The sequence below is a fragment of the Rattus norvegicus genome, chromosome X (genome assembly GCF_036323735.1).
Source record: "Rattus norvegicus strain BN/NHsdMcwi chromosome X, GRCr8, whole genome shotgun sequence".
Taxonomy (NCBI): Eukaryota; Metazoa; Chordata; class Mammalia; order Rodentia; family Muridae; genus Rattus; species Rattus norvegicus.
Window position 1 is genome coordinate 53,908,146 of NC_086039.1, and position 22,126 is coordinate 53,930,271.

The 22,126-nt window shown below is 39.5% G+C and overlaps 1 protein-coding gene and 1 long non-coding RNA gene across 4 annotated transcripts in view; one reads left to right on the top strand and one right to left on the bottom strand.

Moving 5' to 3' along the window:
• The window catches only part of Xdh-ps1 (xanthine dehydrogenase, pseudogene 1), a 100,572-nt gene extending 85,280 nt beyond the window's left edge, over nucleotides 1–15,292 (bottom strand). For both annotated transcript variants that reach the window (XR_010061419.1, XR_010061418.1), the window contains exons 1-2: nucleotides 15,198–15,292; nucleotides 10,863–10,969 (exon numbers count right to left, since the gene is read on the bottom strand). This is a non-coding gene — a long non-coding RNA (xanthine dehydrogenase, pseudogene 1). The remainder of the gene's footprint in view (nucleotides 1–10,862; nucleotides 10,970–15,197) is intronic.
• Nucleotides 15,293–15,327: 35 nt separating this feature from the next.
• Tab3 (TGF-beta activated kinase 1 (MAP3K7) binding protein 3) overlaps nucleotides 15,328–22,126 on the top strand; it is a 72,305-nt gene continuing 65,506 nt past the window's right edge. The window contains exon 1 of one of the 2 annotated variants that reach the window (XM_039100565.2): nucleotides 15,328–15,516. The gene's annotated coding sequence lies outside the window, so the exon portion shown is untranslated. The remainder of the gene's footprint in view (nucleotides 15,517–22,126) is intronic. The other variant, XM_039100567.2, reaches the window with a different exon arrangement.

Consider the following 22,126-nt stretch of genomic DNA (forward strand, 5'->3'; position numbering starts at 1 on the left):
ATTACATATAATAAAGCAGAGGAGCATGCTGAGAAGCGATGAGATAATATCTGTGACAATCATGAATTTTTTATGTTCTCTGAAGGATTTCCTTCTAATGTAATAGTAGAAGAAACATCTTGCAGTATTTGGAACATTATGAGCTCCAAATATGCATTAAATATATCTAATAGAAGATAACATGCTTTCAGAAGTAACTTCAGTATCCAACAAGCACACTGACAAGTTATAATGGTGCATTGGTTTGATCATTTTTTGTACATTTTAAAGTAAGCATGTGTTTTGCTTGACTTTCAAAATCAAGTTCTTCATCTGTTTTTTGACAGGACCCATAAATTCAGTTTCATTGCTAGTTACAATATAATCTTTAGACATCCATATGAGTCATGAAAAACTAGCAAACATTTAGCTATCATTTTTTCATGTGGGGGAGGCTGTCTGGATTTCCTTTTTACAGTGAGTTCTTTCATACCATACAATATGGCAATCTGAGGATGCCAGTTTTCCACTTCACTGGCCCCATGCCTCGTGCAAGTTGCTGACTCACTTGTTGGAATAGAATAAAGAATCAGATGAGTTTTCACAGGGACTGATAGTATTCCTTCCATATCCCTTTTACCCTTGTCCCAAGGAATTAGAATCTTTCATTCTGCATAGCGTCAAAAAAGTCAGCAATATCTTAAAAGGAAACTCACAAATGTTGGAAGCCAGAACATTGGAGAAGTAAACTAGAGTAAAAATGTGAGGGGAATATGCGCTGTATCTTGCTAGCTTTGGCAACATCCTATAGTGGGATGAACTCTGATCATAACTAGCCAGACAACACCAAATAAAAGAGAATATAGCTCAGTCGGGAGGACACCCTTTGCCTATGACCTGCAATGTCAGAGTCCCATGTAATTGAAAAAGCCAACTACTTTCTCCTAGTTACTAGGTTTCCCCAGTGAATCAATTTATAAAGGCTTCACAAAAGGGAGGCCTTAGCCAGTGATAATGGTGGCTCCTCGAGCCACTTTCCTCCTTGACCAGTAAATGAGAGTAAGGGTTAGAAAAGGTCATATTAGAGCTTTTAACTTCTCAGCCAGACTCATTAAGGAAGACCTTCAGGAAGCAGCAATTAAGTTGAAGAAGAGAAAATGAGTTAACACAGAGATGGTGACAGAGGAAGAGATTTTGCCTGGAAGAGATCTTGGGCAGGGATTACTTCTATATGTAACTGACAAGGAGCAAACAGACCAGAATCCAATTAGGTTAGAATGGATCCAAGAGGCAAAGAAACCAAAAGCTTTGCCTACAATTTTTTGTGATGATTAGAGTGCCCCAAATAGTGTTGGCCCCCTACAAATGCTCAGCAGGAAATAACTTGTCAAAGCTGAGCAATTGCCAAGAAAAGACTACTGCAGATGTGACCTTAGTAATCAATGGAAATGAACTATCTGGAGGGCAGAAAACAAAGCGAAGGACTGTCAGAAGACATATTTAACTAAGGAACTTAATACAATGCTAGACAAGGGGCTTTTGTACTTCCAAGCCAATTAGGCCTTAATAATTATTATAAGTCAATGACTTGTGAGTCATTCTACTTCTTTTCTTTCAACATCATTTTTGGTTCTTTTCTTTCTTTTTTCTTTTTTCTTTCTTTTTTTTTTTTACTTTATTCCTACACCAACAGTACATTATAGAGGGGACACAGGCACGTATGTGTTTGCTTGCTTAAAAAAATAAAATTCAGTATTACTAGGAAACACATGTGACCATCATATAGGGAATCCTACCTTACTCAGAGGTCCTATATTGAGAAGTGTGTAGTAACAGGATTGTACTTTGGAGCTCTGTCTTTGGTAACTCAGTAGAGTCTAGGTAGGAAGGAGGATACACACAGCTGTTCGCATGACCATAATAGCATAATACAGGCTAATAATTCTTTCCACATATATGCTTTATCTGTCTCCTGAGAGGCTTGGTCGAGCAGTAGATGGAGGCAGATGCAGAGACCCATAGCCAAACATTAGCCTGGGAAATCCTGTGGAAGAGTGGAGGAAATCACTCCACTAGTAGAAGTGAGCAAATCAGAGGGAGTCAAGAAGACCCACATAGTCAAATAACCTGAGACCATGTGGGCCCGAGAGCCTGGGCTACCAAACAGAGAGCATGCAGGAGCTGCACCTGGACCCCCCCTCCACATTTGTAGCAAATGCATACCTTGGTCTTCATGTGAATCTCCTAACAATAGGAGTGGGGGCTGTCTCTGTCTCTGTTGCCTGCCATTGAATCTCTTTCCCCTATAATTAGACTGCCTGGTTGGGCCTCAGTGGGAAAGATGTGCCTAGACTTAATTAAATTAGATGCCCCAGGATGGGATGGCACCCAAGGAGGGGCACCCCTTTTCTGAGGAGAAGGGGAGGAGCCAATAGAAGGAGGCATTTGTAAGGTTAGGCTTGGAAAGAGAAGAGAAGAGGAAGGGGGGTTGTGATCAGAATGTAAAGTGAATAAAAAAGTTAAAATAAAAAAAATATGTTTGTTTCTTCCACACTCAGTGAATTTTGATCTGCATCCAAAAGAATACTTCTTTTCCAAGTCTGCTTTGCAACTATATTTGCTCATCAGACCAAATTCTAGTCAGGTTTATATCATAAACTTACACAAATACATGTGTGTGTAACTTCACTGCTGTAATCCTAACTTTTGGCATAAGATCTCACAGTCAGTTACTGACTCCCCTTATTATTTCTTAATTGAAGACATGAAGAAAGACATGGAAAGTAGTTATGGCACAATGGTATGACTATAGATAATTTGATTAAAATTTTTAAATAATTATCAAAATAATTTTACTATAAATCCATGTTTTATTCGTAATTTTCTAACTGATTATGCAGTTTTCATTTGTTTTGAAACAAGTTCTTATTATACAGCCCTAGTTGACATAAAAATTGCCTGTAGATCAGGCTAGCATTAAATTTGCACCAATACTCCTGCCTTTGCCTCTGCTTCTATTTCCCAACATTACAGCTGTGCATCAGAACTAAATATGCTAAGTAGCGTAAACAATTTGATCACGCCCCCCTTATAGGATTGACAGTTGCTCTAACTTTTCAATTTTCTTTAGCTGGAGTTGCACCATGTAAAACAAGAAAAAGAGAGATATGCTCTCTGACCCCTGTTGCTTGAGAGTTTTGTTTTGTTTTTGGAACTGTTTTCGCTTTATAGTCTAGGCTGACCTAGAGGTCTACCTGTCTCAATTTCCCAAGTTATGAAATTATTGGTATATGCTATAGTACCTGGTTTTGATATTGTTTCTAATAAACTATATTGTGTTTTTCCCTTTCCTTTAGTGTTTTTAATTCTAAATGGAGGAAAAGAAGTCCCAGAAAGAAACTATAAGCTTTCCAGAATCTCAATCTATGTGTCTTAATTATTGCTTCCAATTAAAATCCTGGTTTACCTAGGAAAGATAGTATATTTAAAATATTCTAAAATTATCTGAATTAAATTCAAATTGTTAAGCGCACCCCCAAAATAAACTAAACATCCAAAGGATCACATGGCTATTGCCATAAAACTACAAGTATGTTAGCCCATGTGATAGCCGGAAGTCATCTAAGGCAAATAAACCTATGAAGTCATATGCCCATTGAATAGAAACTTGAGCTCAGAGGATTGTCCAAAGTCACAGAGATCGTCAAAGGATTGGGGATAGGTTTAGGTTTCTGACTCCTCGTGCAGTATCAAAGTAACGTTTACCTCATTCTAGTTCAAAAGTACTATGTGTGCAATTTATTAGCTGCCCCCAAATTATACCCTGCCTAAGGAATATAGCTATTTTTCCACATAGGCTGGAATAACAACACAATGAACCCAATTTCAAAGGGAACATATTGTGTCAAAGTTTATTTACCAATACCTAATCTCTTACAACACAGGACCCTGGAGTATCAGCTGTTTCCGTCCTTCATGATATTGTGGCCGATGCAGAGTTAAATGGAGTTGCCGCTCAGCATTATTGGAAAAGGTACAGGGAAAAAACTCAAAATCTAAAACTTGAAGTGCACTTTATCCTGAACAAATATTACTTTCACAACCTCATTTAAAAAAAAAAAACCCTGTAAACTGAATGACCATGATGGTTTCTGTCCTCAAGAAGACCCACTCTCACGCATGCCATCTGTTATCTCTTAGCTCTTCTTTCTCATCCCTCTGGCCTTGTAACGAATCCAAAGTCTGTGAAGTTCGAAATGGTTCTTGTGCCGTCATCAGTTTCTGATGAGGAGCACAAGCCCTAGTAATCAATAAAGGATCTTCTTATGTGCTAAAAGGGAATACTATTTTGAAGGCTTTGTTTTTTTCTTGGTTAAATTGGAAAAATGATAAACTTTAAGTTTAAGGAATAAACAGGTTATTGCTGTTAATGGCTTGAGAAAGTTGAGTACTCATGCTAGGAAATCATTATGGATTGACCACAGGAGCATAGCTGAGACCCCTTTCTCCTGGGTAGACCAAAAAGCAAAAAGCAGGTAATTCTGGGGCTCAGCTCACTTTATTTTGATTCAACCCAGGATTCCAACCTAACCCATGGAGCGTCCTAATTTTATCTTTATTTTTAAATTTCATGTAAGTTATTTCATGTACAACAACTGGATTTGCAATCACTCTTTTTGTTTTAATCATCTTTTGAGACCAGTTCTCACTATGTGGCCCAACTGGCCTCAGACTCCCAATTCTCTTGCCTCACCACTCATGTTTATCACAGGTTTCCATATATCTTTCTTTAGGAAAAAAAAAAACCTCAGAGAACTCTATCTCATAACTTTTTCTAACCCCACTCCCTCAAACACATGTAGACTCCTCATAGCTTCTACAACATCAAATGCTTGAACTACAGCTTCATTTTGAACATTTTTGGTGCTTATTAGTTTATGTGACATTTTCCTCTAATAGACTGGAAATACCTTGAAGCCAGAGATTTTGTCTGATTTGTCTCTGTATCCTCAGAGCCTGGCTCTGTGAATGTTTGTTGAACAATGAATGAATCCCTAAGGCTATGAGTAAATGATTCTCACTGTTTCTGGCGTTCCTGGCAGAGAGCTCATTACAATGGGGAAAGAAAGAGCCAAATTCCCTTCTATGCTGGACCAGTTACCTAGCACCTTGGGCAATTCTCTTAACCTCAATTTTCATCTGTCAAACACCTCTTTGTACTGTTACATGTTTACTATGAAAAAGAAACTGTGTTCCACAAAGACCTAAAGACCATCTAGAAAAGAGAGTAGCTAAAACCAGTTTTATACTTATTAAAGAGTTTAGCCATAGTCTTGCCAAAAATAAAGACTACAAGACTGGGGAGATAGTTGACTTGGTAGAGTGCTTGCTTTGTAAGTGTAGATCCCCAGAACTAGTGTACAAGCTGGGCCTGAGAATAGTGTACACTCTTGAACTTGTGAGGACATATCAGAAACACATTCCAGGGCTCAGTGGCCAGTCAGTGTAGCCAAACCTTTAAGCTTTACCTTCAGTAAGAGGGCCTGTCTCAAATAAAGTGGAGCATAATAGGGTAGGACACACACACACACACACACACACACACACACACACACACGTCGGGGGGGAGGCAGGCAGGCAGACAGACAGACAGACTGACACAGAGAGACAAAGAGAGAAACAGGAACAGAAACAGACACAGATACAGACAGGCAAGCCAGAGAGAGACAGAGAGACGGAGAGTTCTCAGGTACAACATTTGGAAAGTAGCACTGATACTTAAACATTGATTTAAGCAATATTTAAGAGGATAGGTTTACATCTTACCTTTGTGCATATTTCTTGGTATCCTCTTAGGTTTGCCTAAATTGTTTCTTTCTGTAGAATTACAATTAATTTAATCGAGGCTTTTTGGGTACCTACATCTTGAGTGCTTGTTATATTAAATGAAGAGCCCTAAGCTCTAGGCACAAATTGGCTTCTTCTTAAATTTATTTTTTTGTAATGCCTTCTCCACACTCCTGGTCTTCAATGTTCAAATTATATATTTCTATATGTATTCATCAGTGGTATATAAGTCTAGACTCTGTTGTTTACAAGTGATAGAAGTTTATTCCTTGTTACATAAAAGGAGACTGTATTAGTTCACGTAACTGAATAGTTTTGGGGGGATAAGGGTGGTTTTAGGTGTTCCATCACACAGGACTTATCCTCTAAACCTACGGAGTCTGCCAGGCCTTTGAGACTCACCTTTCAGTTCACTTGCTTTGGATTGGAATTATTCTTTAGACAATGTTCGCTTTGTGGTGCTGAATTGGTAGCAGTCGGTTCCAAGTAAATATTACAACCTTTCAGGAAAATGAAAACAAGCCCATATGCGTGTCTGCGTCTAAGTCATGGGCTTACTCTTGAGCCACTCACAGTGGCCTGGAGGATGACAAGGCTCTGAGTGACCAGGAGTGAGTTGGAGACTACTTTGTCACAGATTTACATATGCTTAAAAGTGGTAGCATTCTTCTCTAACTCACTAATACAAATCTGGGGTAACTGTTAGAAGGGCTAGTATACAATAGACACGAAAACATCTTAGTCTGCAACATGTCCTTCTTCTGGCTGTGCCAATCTCTGTACTACTAAAACAAAATACGTGGGAGTAGCTAATTTATTAAAAAAATAGATATTTTAGGCCATTAGGGTGACTCTAAAGGTAAAAGAACTTGCTGCTGATCCTGACAAGGCAACCTTGATCCCCTGAGAACTACACAGTGAAAGGAGAGAACCAATTCCTGTAAGTTGATCCCCAATAAATAAATAAGCATAATAGAGATATCTAATACTAATAGAAAATAAAAAAATAAAATGTATACATCATTCTGGATGCTAGAAATGCTAATATTGAAGAGTGAATATCTAGTGAAGGATTCTTGCTTCCTTATCTTATAGAGGAAGGTGACAGGGTGAAAGGGGGGAGAAACTAGGTTTCTGCCATTTTGGAGACAGTGGTTCTATATTCTGTTCAGGCTGGCAGTGAACTCAATATATAAACAAGGCTGCCCTAAGATTTGGGGCGACTCTCTTGCTTCTGCCTCCCAAGTACTAGGATTAAAGACATGCTGCTGGCATGCTCCATGTCCAGCTACCCCTTTTCAAACTGACCATGCCCACATTAATGACATGAATTCCCCCAGCCTCATCTCTTAAAAATCCAATCTCTTAATACTGCTAAAATGATAAAGTTCCATAGGAGTTTGGTAGGGCATATTCAGATCATAGCATTTTCTATAAGTATGCTTTAGATTAGATTCTCTGGGGGTTTATTTTGAAATATCTGAATGCAGAGGGCTTGTTGAGACGTTATCTTAGGAAATATGGTAGGTGAAGTCTTAGGGAAAGTGGTAGGGAAGACAGGATTGGATAGAGGAAAAGACTAAACCATGATGTGGTTACAACCAAGGACTATAGACTAGACGACTACAGGGAGCTTGAAGATGGGAATGGCATTTCAGAACTATCCCACATTAAGGGAAAGGTTCCTGTGTTATTTTTATCTCCACATCAGCCAGGCACTGGCTATGGGCCACCCACTGTGACAGTGCATAACCATTGTGAGGCAGTTCCTTGAAGGTGAAAGCATTTCTTAGTGAGAGACAGAGATGTAAACTTTGAGGAACCAGTGGTTAACACAGTGGCATTCATTGCCCAGAGGCAGAGATCCTAGAGGAGCAGCACACTCTACACCACACAGGTCATTACTGTTAGATATAGATGCAGTAAGTTACTCCACAGGAGCCCTTTGTAATTCACTTACTGCTCATTGGGTATTTCTGGCCTAGCCAAAGCCAGTGTTTGCTCCTAATCCTATTATTCACACACTGACTCTGTAGCAAATCTACTTTGCTGTCTCATTAGAGTAAAAATTGTCTTAACAAATTTGTGAACCTTCAGTTAAGAAAAGTAGGACACTTTTGGCTTATGAATGAAGATTAGTCTAGAGCACTGTTGAGCATAAGGAAGGAAACAATACCTCAATGAATGAATTTAGAACAGATTGAAATGTGTTCTATCTGAAATGTACGTTTGGAAAAAGGAATATAGGAATGATTTTTTTTCTGTTAAAGAGAACTGCCCCTCAAATAGTTCTGTTCCTAATACTAGTTAATCTTTACCTTCAAACAAGAAAAGGAAGTTGAGCCAACTTAAATGAGAAAAAGAAGTTGAACTATAATCAAATTTTTCTGAGATCTATTCCCCATCCCGATATGACAGCTTTGCTCAGGACAAGAAAGTGGAGAATTAATCTTTACCCACTGAGTGGAGATGTAAACATCTGGGAATGGTAGAGTAGCATGGAAAGGAAGGGGTGTGAAACGTCTTATGATGATTTGTAAGTGGAATTGCTGAGATCCGTGTCTTTTATCAATCCACTTCAGGTCATACCTGAAACCCAACCTCAACCTTTTGGCTTATTCCAAAAAGAGTCATTGTAAGTGTAAATATTTTCATATATCAAGAGGAACATCATACTATATCAACAGGAACATTAATCCACTACCTACTACCAGCTATATAACTCAAAATTCAGAGAACGATGTGTGGTATGTTTGTATCCTAGTGTGGCCCACAAGTAAAAAGGGTGGAGTCATACAAAACTGCTGTTACTTCTTTCTCTATACCCTTCGAATATTCACTAATAATATGTTCCTTCTTTTGGTGTCTTGAGCAGTTCTACTTTCCTGACCACAGTCAGTTCAGTTGATAGAAACTATTAAAGTAGATGGTACTTAATTCTCTATCAAGCTGAGGAGACATTGTGATACTCTTTCTCTCCCCACTCTTTCATTAGTTTGTCTTTGGTGGGTTGTTTTTTTGTTTTATTGAAACCAACTCTGGCTATGTAACACAAGCTGGCCTTGATCTCAATATCCTTCTGCATCTGCCTGCCAAATCCTGTGGTTACAAGCCTGTACCACAATTTTTGGCTAGGAAGTGATAAGTGAAGGTTAGGTAGGGAACAAAGTAGTTCATAGAATATGTAGAAAAGATTGTATTATGGGAGACTCAATTCTCCTTTGAACATTACTAAATTAAAGATTACAGTAAAGATACATCAATTAAAGGGTCTGCATAATGTAAAATTAACGTAATAAAACAGGATATTTTAACATAAAGAGATCTATCTGAATGAGAGCTTGAGAACTTATGCTAGGTTGCAGGCAAAAAGATATAGATAGAAGATTTGACCTTCCTTAGAAGGAAGAGATACACACCCCAGTTCAATTCCCATGGGGCTTTTCCCCTTACAGAGGATTATAATGTCCCATGAGCCTTAATGTTCCAGAGGAGAACTTTTAACAACTGACCTCAGAAATTCAAATTGGCTAATATCAAATGGCCTGACAAGGACAGTCACCACTGACAAGGTCCCTCTTAGGCTTACAAAAGATAACCATAAAATAAATGGTTAAGGATCCAGTCATTCTGCAGGCCCAGAAAGGGCTCACTCCCACCAAGGCTCAATTAGGTGCTTAGCACCATTCTCAGGGAGAGCGGCCATCCAGTTTGTCAGAGTAATTACTTTGGATCCCTTCCACAGGGTGTGTATGTCTATTGGACAGCAATTCATTCTTTCTAGAACTGATTCATAATGTCAATAAGAGTTGTCCTTCCATATCCACCAGCATAACAGTTTAAAACTTTACAATATGGTCATGTACTGACATGATATGCTGTATAATATTGCCTAAAACTAATGAATTTATTAGATTGTGGAATTGCACATGATAATGAGAACCATAGCTCTTACCACATACCTCATCAAGAAGAAGCAGACTGCTTAATGAAATGGCCCATTCAAAAGCCACAGCTATATATTTTTAAGCTTTTATATTATATCCCACAGACTTGTTGGGGACACCTAATGCTGTTTGTCTCATATATAGCCTTTATTATTGTCACCATGTGAAATCCTGACTGAAACCAGAAAAATAAATGCTAAGCTGAATCCAATCCAAGTTGTGCCCACTGCATAATCAGAAAACGAAATGATTGTTTTAAGGTATTATGTTTTGAAGTGGTTTGTTACATGAAAGAATACATTCTCAATACAGCAGGTGTGGCCAACAATACCTAAAAGTAAGATGTATTTGATACAGGCAAAGAAAATACATCATAAATTCTTTCCTATTTTAAAGAGGGATTCTAGGCTTTTTTTCACAGGATCCAGGGAGAGGTAGCAAAACCGGTTGTGTGACTATCACTCATACATTTCCTACAGCCTAAATACGAGCCGGCTACAAGGGAAATATTTATTAACTATCACATTTGAAGGACTGTTACAGATTTTCTTTCTTTATGGGGAAGGGAAGGCCACACAAGGTGGCCTCTGAGCTGAATTAGAGCTGTCTTCAAGATGTATCACCCACCAGCTGCTTCATTACTGAACTATACATATCTGTAGGTCATACCTGATGAGCTTTAGGGAGACCTTGCCACATGTCTTTGGAATTCGGAGGCCTGAATCAATATAGACACAGCTGCTTGAATCATGAGAATCATGAAGGTAGGAATCTTAATGGAACAACAGTGCGACCTGTTTGTTGTTTAGCATAACAACGATATATCAATTTGCCAAGGATCGGATGAGTGTTTCAGAAGGAAAAATAACATTGGGGCTTTTGCTCATGTCCTTCTTTAGTATCTATTAATGGCTAAATGGTTCCTGGCAGTAAGAATTGTGGATGTTCTACAGGAAACGGGTACAGAGACAGAATTAGAAGACTGTTGGTTTGTATCTAAGAACCATGTGATGGAAAGGGGTCCTGTGTGAGCACCAGCACTTGCCTTATAGTTTCACACAATCCCCCAGCAATTAGCAAAGGACTTACAGTAACAGTGAAAAGTCAAGGAGACCAGGAGCTGAGCAGAGAGGTCTGGCAGAGAAAAAGCACCATTTGTGTCCTGGGTTGTGTCAATTACTCTTCCCAGTGAAAGGCTACAAGGAAATAAAAACAAATCAGAAAGAAAGAACCAGTTTTCAGCATCTGCCATTTCCAGAGGACAAAGCCATCTTGATACAGTATTCGTGAAGTGGTAACTTGGCCAATTCCATTCTCACTCTCTTTGTTCCTGAAGAAGCAGCTAGATTTAGCAAGATTGGGGGTGGGGTAGGAAATGATGTAGAAACACAGGGACGGAAAAAAAATAGAAGGGTTTTCTTATTTCGATGTCAGGACTCTCATTGGTGGCACTATCCAAATGGGAGTGCAGATAAAATACAACTTTAAATATGTATTAAAGATTAAATAATATTTTTATTAGTGTGAACGTGTATGTGTGTGTGTGTGTGTGTATGTGTGCGTTGTGTGTGTGTGTCACACACGTGCATGCTTGTATAAATATATGTTATGTGTGTAGGGTGTTCATGGAGGCCAGAAGAGGATATGAGATCTCCTGGAGCTAGAGTCATAGGTGATTCTGTGATACCTGCTATGGATATTGGGAATTGAACTTGAATCCCCTACAAGAGCAGCAAAAGCTCTCGACCACTGACCCTTTTCTGGTTCCAAGATACAACTTTAAATCAAGTCCTGGGATTTGGTTGACTATTAACATCGGAGAAGTTTTAGTGAGGTACTTGGTAGAGTGTATTCCCCCTCTGTCACTAGCAGGCAGACATAGCAATATGATTAGATCTGAGTTGTGAATGTAGATATTCTTCATAACTTCTAGGTTTTTGTTGTTTTGTTTTTGTTTTCTTTTTAACAGAAATAAGATGCTTTCATCTTCCTGATGACTAAAACATAATATAGTGCTGAGCTAGTTTTGATAGCAATCTAGGAATGGAAAAGCAAGAAGACAGAGGGAGGCCCACTTCAGTTTACATTAGAACAGAACTGCCGCATTAGTGAACCTTTTGTATGTAAAAAGGAAAAGACTTAGAATTATGTCACTGTAAACATTTATTTCTCATTCCAGATTTGAAAGTTGGCTGCGACTGCCCTTTTTGTCCTGAAACTCAAATCTTGAAGCGGGTTTTCTACATGATATTTAGCACGGTAGTCTTCACTATGTGTAGTATGAGACAGCTGCTTAGGACTCCTTCCTGATTTGAACACCCATAGCTTCCAAAACAAGTGGCTCTTGATGCTAGAAGGTAAGGACTACATTCAGCTCTAGTCCACATTTCATTTTCATCAGACTGAAGGAAAATTGAACATTTTATGAGTCTGGTACTTCCTTTCCCTAGCAGCCCTTGGATCTGGACTGTAGTTTCCCAGGACATGCAAATTCAGTTTTAGATATGCTCCTGAAGACCACATTGCCACGAAAGCTGCCCTCTCCTCAAAATTTGCTTTCACAAACCCTCTTCTAAATGTCTGAAGTGCACAATCACCATTTTCCAACTGGACAATCTCCATTCCCCTTTCTTCCCGTTCGTTCTACACATTGTAGCTACCTCGTGCAGTTTAGTATTCATGTAAGTGAAAGACTAAGTTTACAAAGGCAAATTGATATAGGTCGAGTTTGTTGTAGTTCACGCTTGCAGGGCAAAGTCCATCACCATCAGGAAGGGATGGCATCAAGAATACTTCTAGCTGTGGGAGTAAGAAAGGTAGGTAGAGGGGTTGGGGATTTAGCTCAGTGGTAGAGCGCTTGCCCCCCTGGGTTCGGTCCCCAGCTCCGAAAAAAAGAAAAAGGAAAAAGAAGAAGAAGAAGAAGAAGAGGAGGAGGAGGAAGAGGAGGAGGAGGAGGAGGAGGAGGAGGAGGAGGAGGAGGAGGAGGAGGAGGAGGAGGAGGGGGAAAGAAAGAAAGGGAGGTAGCTAGTCATATTACATGCACAGACAGGAAGCAGAGAAAAAATGTCGATGCATAGCTTGCTTTCTACTTGAAATGTTTTAATAGTATATTTTTACTAATTCTTTGAGAATTTCACACTGTGTATCATGATCCCATTCAGTATTGCCTACCTATCCTCAGCACTCTTCCCAGATTGAACTCCTCCTCCACTCCCCGCTTGTGTCTTTTTTGTTTGTTTGTTTGTTTGTTTGTTTGTCTGTTTGTTTGTTTGAAGAGACTATCTTCCAACAGATGACTCAATCCTCTGGCTCTTAGAATATTTTCACCCCTCTGTCCTGGTTGTTGATGTTTCCTGAGCCTTAAATTTAGGGGATATGTTGTAAATATACTAACTAGGGATGGGAACCCCACAATCAACTGTTATCTGCATTTTGACCGATTGATTTCTGCTTTTTAGTCTCTCCAGGAGCCTCGTCCATAGACTGGTGTCATCTACATTCAGGGTGACTCTTCTCTCTTTATTTAAACCTTTTTGAAATGTCCCACTCACAGATGTGCTTAGAGATTTGTTAGAGCAGTGATTCTAAGTCTTTTCAAGATAGACGATCAAGATAAACCACCATACTATCCTTGTGGAACACGGACTTCCACCACCTTTTCAGTTACACAATAATAACTTTTTATATTAAAGTTGGTGTTAAAATAACCAGGATGGTTTGTTTCTTGATATCACTCCAATCACTCCAACTAGTTCTCTAAACTAGCTTCTATGGGATGACCCTGAAGAATTTCCTGTATGAGATATTTTCATTTAACTTCATTAATATTTTACTGAGCATAAAATAGTGGGATTCAATGATATTTAGTACATGTATATCATTGTTGCTTGCTTATATATTCCTTCATCACCTTCCCGTTCTCTCTCTCTGCTTCTGCTGGTCTTCTTCCAAACAAATAGTTCTCCTTTTGCTTCCCTGTCATACACACGCACACACACACACACACACACACACACACACAATGTATGTATATACACTTAAATCCCAGTTCTGTATTTGAAATAGAACATGGAGTATTTGTTTTTATTTTTTCCTCAAAATTGTCTTCTCCCTCATAATTCCTTTAGGTAACTTTCTCATGCTACATAGGTTGTAATATATTGTTATGCCATATATATATGATATGCATATATATGATACACATATATGTATATATACTTAAACCTAGGTTCTGTATATGAGAACATGTAACATTCATCTTCCTTTTCCCTTACAATTATCTACTTCCTGTTCCCTTTAGAATTATACCCCTCTTCATCCCATATACTTCCTATTCTACTTTTCATGATATATATATATATGTATATATATATATAACACATATATCCTTTAAAAATATAGATTCTGCATACAAGAGAAAGTACACCCCAGAATGGCTTATTCCAATTAATTATCTCCAGTGTCATTCATTTTTCTCAAAACACATAATTAATTTTCCTTCGTAGCAGTATAAAATTCCACATTTTTACATGCCACATTTTTATCCACTCATCTGACGATGAATATCTTGGCTGATCCTATATCTTGGCTGTTGTGAGTAGTGCTATAGTAAATGTAAATGTACAAGTATGTCTGTGGTATGCTTGGAGTCCTTCGGTATATATTCAAGAATGATATATGTGGGTCACATGGAAGTTCTATTTCTAGTTCTTTTTCTTCTTTGAGCAATGGCATCTCTCTTTGAATTCTATCTGCTTACTTATACCACAAAACACTTTTCCTGTCCTCCATCTCAGACCAATTTTTGTTCTGTGGTCAGAGCATTATGTTTCTTTCCTCAATAGTAGGTGTATAGGAAATTGAACAAAATTTGACTCAATGAATCACAAGAAAAAGATAAAACTAGAAAAGGGGTAATTTGTGTGAAAAACAACAGTTGTTTTCTCTGAAGAGCATAGTAATGTGAACCAACAGAATGAAAGGGCATCTGAGACTTTCTGAACAACAGGGTCACAGCAGAGATAGGCGCAAGGGGCTGGAGGACTTCTGGGAGCATCTAAGCCTGTTTTAACCCTAGGAGCTTTTGTGGGATGCCAAGCCTTAAGAGATGCATCTCATTTTGGCAACTGATTGTGCCAAGCGCTTTACCGGGTTTCACTTGAGTTACTCCACCCCACACCTCAGGAGGAAGCAGGTAAAAACTCCGAGCCTGGATCGCACTTTACGAGAAGCTCGGGGAAGGGGGCAGACCCACGGTCTCGCGCAGGCGTACTAAGTTTCCCAGTGCGGGTGAGGTGGGTGGGGTAGGGTGGTGGGGAGAGCAGCTCCGACCTAGGCGAGCATTCGCGGGGGTTCATTTATCACCTTTCCTGTGGGGACCCCGCCCTCTGGTTCCCGTGGGCAAAGCCTCGCGAGATCGCCTACCGCAGGTCCGGGCGGTGCCATCTTTGTGTCTGGCGAGCGAAGGCGTCCGACGGAAGCCCTGAAGCCGGCAGTTCTTTGGCCAACCTCTCCCTGAGACCGGATCCAGGAAATACGAGGCGGGCCTCAGTGGGAGGGACCCCGTGAGGGAGGAGGAGGCAAGGGGGCGGCGGCAGCGGCGGCTCACACCGGATCTGCCCTCGGCGCGGCGCGCACTGAAGGGGGTTCGGCCGGGGAAGCGGCGCCCGCCCGAACCCCCCGTGGGAGCCTGCGGACCGACTGAGAGCCTAGCGGAGGAGCTCGGAGCGACAGCGAGGGCTCGGTGAGTGGTGGCGGGGAGGCCCAGCACCTGCCCGAGGCCAGGACTTTGGGGGTGCCTTGGGGTCGTCCTACTGACCCCGCGCCCACGACGTTGGGCGTGTATGAGACTGCGGGTGTTGGCGGGGCTCCGCTCGGCCTCTGGCTCTTAGCCGGCCCGGGTAAGTACCTGGCTGCGGGAGGTTTGCGCAGGGCCTGTCGTGGCGGCTGCGCCCGCCCGGACGCCCCAAACGCCCCGAGGCCGAGGGGAGAGGGAGTGGCTGCGGGATGGGGGTGGAGGGGCTTGATCGCTATCAGCTCTCTCGTGGAAGGGGATGATGCGGTTCCTCCAGGGCTCCTGGACATCATGCAGAACGCACCTCTATGGACAGGTTCGAAGTCCTGGTAAGGTGTTCAGAGATTAGGGCTCACCGAACTAAGGCTGTTTCTCGTGAAAGTGTTGGGACATGTGCGCAAGGTTAGTAGTGATAGTAATGACTGTCGTGGAAGAGGTTTGCAAATAATTGTTGGCAGATGTTGAGTAAAGCTAAGACGTTGCCTTCTTTTAAAGATGACACTGAACAGCCGCCCTCTGAGGTCCAACAACAGATTAGAGTTGGTCCTAGTTGGATTTTTATAGTTTAGTGCCTCGTATCTGCTTATAAAGTGGATTAAGTAGGATGGGTGGAGGTAAGATGTAGGCACGGTGAAGGAGAAAGATGCACAATAAAAATCAAAAGTTTAGGCTCAAGACATGTAGAAGTATAAAGCACTGCCTGTTCTGAAACATAACATTTAGATTTTTGTTGTTGCTGAGAAAATTTCCTGTCAGTGGGGCAAGGCAGGGCTGTTCAGTTGTGGTCTTTGGTAACCTTTGTCAGTCTGTATCATTTATAATAATATATTTACTTAGGAGTTTGTAAAAGGAAAAGAATGAGTAGTATAAAAACAACTTGATGAACTGAGCTTGCTCTGTACTTGTTGGTGGGTTGGGGGTTGGGGGAAGTTTCCTTTTTGCTTTATGAATGATTTGTAGGACTATAGACGAATACATTTTAAAAGGAAACCTGGTCAAGAAGTTTTTGGGTTTTTTTTTAATGGAGGTTTAACTGTATAATCAATTACAAAGTACATCATCTTCTACGCTCACTTTTTCTCAATGAACACTGGAAGCGTGCAAGCACTTCTTAAATTCTACACATACATAATTTTCAATCAGTGGGTTATATAATTTTTACAAACATATAGTCCCCCTCCCCCTTTTCCCTATAACTTGTTTAATTAAGGCAAAGTTAACTTTAGTGAAAGTAGATAGTAAATATATGATTACTGTGGTTATATCTGACAGGGCATAATGAACATTCAGTTACCCTGACTTTTCTTCTGCTTTCTGATATATTCTTTTCTTTAATTGTAGACCACCCTGTACAGTCTGGGTTGGAGTAAAGTGAGCAGAGTATTTGCAGTCACTGGGCTTGGTAGGCAGTATGCATTTTAATTTATTCCTTAGAGTTTCTCTATGTTAAAGATAATGCCTATTATACAGATAACAGCATACAACTTCAATATTCTTCTGTAGCTTACAGAGCTGAGGTTATACAGTCGGTAAACTAGAACTCAAATTCTTGTACATTTAAGTTTAGGGCACGTGTTATTTCTAGATATGCTGTGTGTGTTTATGTGCTGACACAAAATTTATTGAAAGTGGAAATTTTTTAATGTAAAGAAACCATTCAATCCTGTTGAAGGATTTCATGTGTCTTTAACAAAAGGTAATCTCAAGTTGTCTTTTTCCTTTTAGATATGTCTTTTATCGGGACAGAAGTACAGTGTGAGCTAATGTGTAAAGATTCTAAATAGCTAGTAGTGACCTATACCTGAAATTCATGGTTTTGGTAATTTCACCTTCTGTTTTAGTGTACCCAAGATATTTCAAAGAATAAATATTGTATTTACTCTTATCTTGAATTTTATTTATAATTGCACTACTAAAGTAAAGTAGTGACTTCACAGGGGCTTCAGTTTGCTTCGTAGGAGTTTTGTGATAACATATAGTCAGTTACCTTCTTAGACCTCAGTCCAGTACTTGTTAGGCAGTTTTGCTGTTCTTTTCATTTAGTCCCAAAGTTTTAGAGTTAGATTGCAACGTCATCTCTCATGGGCCTAGGGGTTGATGGATTTTAGATCCTCCTGAGCAGGATTTTCTGAGCTGATGATGAAATCACAGGGACACTTTGCAGAGGTGTTAGGTTGGGGGAGGCATAGCTTTTAGCTCCCACTGGACTCTGCTGTTGGGTCTCTTGACGTGCTGGTGAGCTCGTCCTAGCTCTTATCTCTGTTCAAGAGACAGGCCCCACATCTGGGTAGAGTTCAGCAGGAAGAACAGCCAGAGGGGTTGGGGGTGGTGTGAGGAGGAAGATGACACCTGAGTGGTGCTCATCTTCCAGCTGGTCATTTGGCCAGAGTTAATTACGTGGTTAATTATCTTTGGCTGGAAATTCTAGAAATGCTTTGCAGTTTGGGATTTTTTTCTTAAGGTGTAAATTGTTTTAAAAGTCTTCCTGGAGTAGCCTTGTCTCACAGATATGGAAAAAGGATTTCTGAGTTACCCAGTCTGGATATGTGTTCTATGGAGTGTGGGGCTGGTTTAAATAACACCTTGTAACCTTGATGGACAATCTTTGGGCTGAAGGAGCAAGTTTTTAATTATAGTTGTACTCCCAAGAAAGTTAAATATACTTTACTTGGGAAGGTAATTACTCCTAGTATTTGGTCTATTAGAGTGGAAAATATTGACAAATGAGAAAACCTACCTGGAAGTAAACAAAGACTTTCTGACATAATTTATATAATCAGTATATAAAAAAAATACCAAGAAATTGTATTTATCTAGAAGATTATTTTTATACCTTTGGCATAACCCTATATTGGTACCATAATCATGAATATTTGTCTAAAATTGAAATAGATGTAAGGAAATATTTGGAACTATCCAACTGAATCCTAAATATTAACAGCATCTTTATAATTTAATTAATTGAGAGATCTACTGGATACTATCCAACTGTCCAGAATCTCACTTTTCTTTTTGCTTAAAGTCTCTCAGCTTTTATTCCTTCCTTTCTTGATGCTTTCCTGCCCTCACCTGGATCTTTTCATTAATTCTCAGTTGACCCTGGGTTCTTTTACAAGGTGCATGAAAAGTGAAGAGAACTACAAAGCCTTTAAGACATCCCCCCAGTCTGAATTCTTTTACCCTAGCAAGTGAAGAGGAATGTAGTTAAGACCCCATAACCTACCAGCTTGTGTCTTTAAAAGGAGAATGAGAATAACAGATTGAGGGAGGCAGTGTCCAGACTCTTGCTATGGTTTCCTGTCCCTTCTTCTTAAGAGTCAAGAAGCTAAGTTTGTAGAAGCCAACGTGCTGCAGAAGTGGGTACTGTTCCCTCTCCTCTTCATCATACACCCCACTCTCAGATGGTCCACTCCCTCCTTTAAGCAGTCATCTCAACTTCTGTCCTTCTCCTAACTAGCTTTTGCCTTCATCCTCTCTGATCTCTCCCCTACCCCCAACTCTGACTTTTGTCCTTTTTCATGCCCTTTCTCCTGCTCTGCTTTGATCAGATCTTAAGGAAGCTCAGACTGTTTTCTTAGTGAGGGAAGATTTCCTTCTACTTCCAGAACTTAATAGGGCAGTGTTAGTTGGTGTGGTACTGAGTTGGAATGCTAAATGGGTTTTCCCATAGAACCATTGCTCACAGAGCTTGGTGTTTTGTATACTTGTTACCCTATGGATGTTTAGGCTTTCATAGATCGGTTTAGAAATGTAGAACATTGATCATTGTATCCTGGGAAGCCCATGCCTGAGGTTCAAATGTATGATTTTAAAAGCACAGCAAGGCAGCCATGAAGTGGAAATTTCTGGTTTCTTTAGAAACTCAGTTGTGTCATATCAAGTTTTTATGGAAACTGTACCTTTTTCCCACTACCTCTGCTGGGCTAGAAGGGAGATAAAACATTTAACTACCCATATTAAAAGTAGGTTTTGAAAATTATATGCCTACACAGCTGTACATACGAATTCAAAATGATCTCAACAGTGTGCACAAGACTTGTACAAGCTCAAGACAGAACAAATCCCAGTATAAAGATGGGAGTTAGGCACAAAAATATTGGTAGTTGGTTTAGCTATTTAGAGAAACAGAGTTAGTTTTCTCTAACAGTAGACCCTGGTAAGTTAGCCGCACTCCAGTAGAAGACTACATATCCAGGAGTATTTGGGGAGCAAAAATTGGTTTTCATAGGATTTTCTTTTAAAGGACACAAAGTTGGGAAGGACAGGGAATCTGGGAAGAGTTGGTAGAGGGAAAGTGAATATGATCAAAATATATTATTTTAAGATTTTAAAAAAAATCTCAAAAAATCTTATTAAATATTAAAAGTGCCTTGTGTTCTAGAAATTGTTGGAAGCTACCTGCTTTTTATGAGAATGGTAGGTGGCCCACCTTTGACCTATTCAAATTTAGTGTAGTTATGCTGATGGGATGGCTCTTCTAGGAAATAAACTGATAAAGGCTTTTTCAAGTCTATAATCTTTGAAAATGTTTATTTATACATATGAGTGCTTTGCCTGTGTGCATGCCTGTACACCACCTGCCCAAGTTGACCAGAAGGCATTAGAACCCTGGGGAAGTTATTAAAGTTATCAGATGCCATGTGGAACTGGGAATTGAACTTGGGTCCCCTGAAAGAGCAGCCTATGCCCTTAAGCACCGATACTGGTCTTTTAAGATGTCAGTGAAATTTTTCTAAATTTGGGTACACATTTTGAAATAAAAAGTATATTTGTTCCATTATTATTTGTAATAATGTTTGTTATTAAAGCGTATCTTGCTGGTGGTGCTAGAACAACAAAGTTCTAGTTTGTCATGGAAGAGCTATCTTGTTTGCACTATTTCTTGTTGATGTTTTGAAACTTTTCAAAGGTCCTGTCCATCTTGGTGTTATTTATCTGTCTTACTTAGTGATAAATGAGGATGGTGTTTGTTACCTAAAGGTTTTAAGATAAAGGTTTATTAGTCTGCTGTGATGTATGCTCTAAATGGTTGTGGTATTGAGATGATTTCAGTAAGAGGTTTCACAGTGAGAAAAGCAAAGTCTAACTTATTTTGTACTTGTTCTCCATAAAGTATCAAATCAGTTTAAAGGAAATAGTCTTAATACAAGTCAAGGTGAGGCTTTAACGGTTGTCCTAGGCCATTCTTGTTTGAAAACCGAATTTCAGTTTATACCCTCTGTTCATTTTAAGTTTACCAAATTCTCTAATTATATACAGATTATGATGGTTAAAAAACATCTCTGCGGGCAAAATTCTCAAACAACTAGATCTTTTGACACAGACTAGCTCTGTGTTTTGGGGCAAATTGCTTAATCTCTGACCTGTTTCCTCAGTTTTGAAATGAGGATAATGTGGTATTTACCTCGTGAGGATTAAATGGGCCAGAGGATATATTATGTTCAAAGCATGACTAGCACTGGTAAATGCACAAAAGAATTGGTTTTGTTACTAACATTGTTGTTGTTAATACTTGAGTTTCCTTTGGTGATGATCGCCTTTCTATTGTGGTAAGAATAACTGTAAAAGATGTCTTTACTTACTTGATAGTAACCCTTGAAGCCAAAGCTTATGGAGGGAGCCCAGGATAGATGTATATTAACTGCCAGATCTACTCATGAGTGGTCATAGTTCAGTAATCCCGTGGAATATTAAGAATTTTTTTTCTGTAGCCTTAATTCTGTTATGGCAAGTATAAAATAAAGATGATTTGATGTATGAGCAAAATAGGATTGAGTAGCTGTAGTTTCTTTATTAAAGTTTAATGATATTGGCATCAATAAAGCTAGAGTCTGTAGAAAGGAGACTCAATTTCTATAAGGTCTATAAATATGTTTTTTAAAAAAACAAACTTTGAAATGTACTCTACTTCTTCACAGGAAAAAATTATGTGGTGTTCTGCTTCTCAGGTCAGTTCAGCCTATCTGAATTTGAATATTGCTAGTACTGTAAAAACTAACTTTGTCTATGACAATTTTTCAGCAAAAACATACATGCAGAACACCAGGTACTAAAGATTATGGATGTGGCTTTGCAGAAAAGACAGTGGGCTCCTCCCTCTGCTCGAACAGCAAAGACACAGCATGCCTTGAGGAAGAGCTTAGTTTTCTGTGGAGGTTGAGAGTAGGGTAAGTAATGGCTTGCATTCTCAAATGTCTGTACTGACTAGTAAAGTGACCATGACTACCAACTATGCATCCTGCCCCCACATCTCTGTTCCACTACTGACAGAACTTCTCATCTATGCAGTGTAAGTAGAGTGGTACTCTCCTTACAAGGTTTGTGGAAGGATTAAGTGTGTTGATAATGGGTAAAATGTATAAAACCATATCTTGCTCTGGAAGGTGGGTTTATAAGAAATGATATATGTTCATCTTTGTTAAGCTTTACTGTTTTAGAAGTCTAGAATACCCTGCTCTATTTGGTTGTCTACTGCCTATCTCAGGTGTGCCTTAAATAGGATCCTTCTTTCCCGCCTGTCTTCTTTCCACAGAGGAGTGGACTTAGATTTCTCATCTTT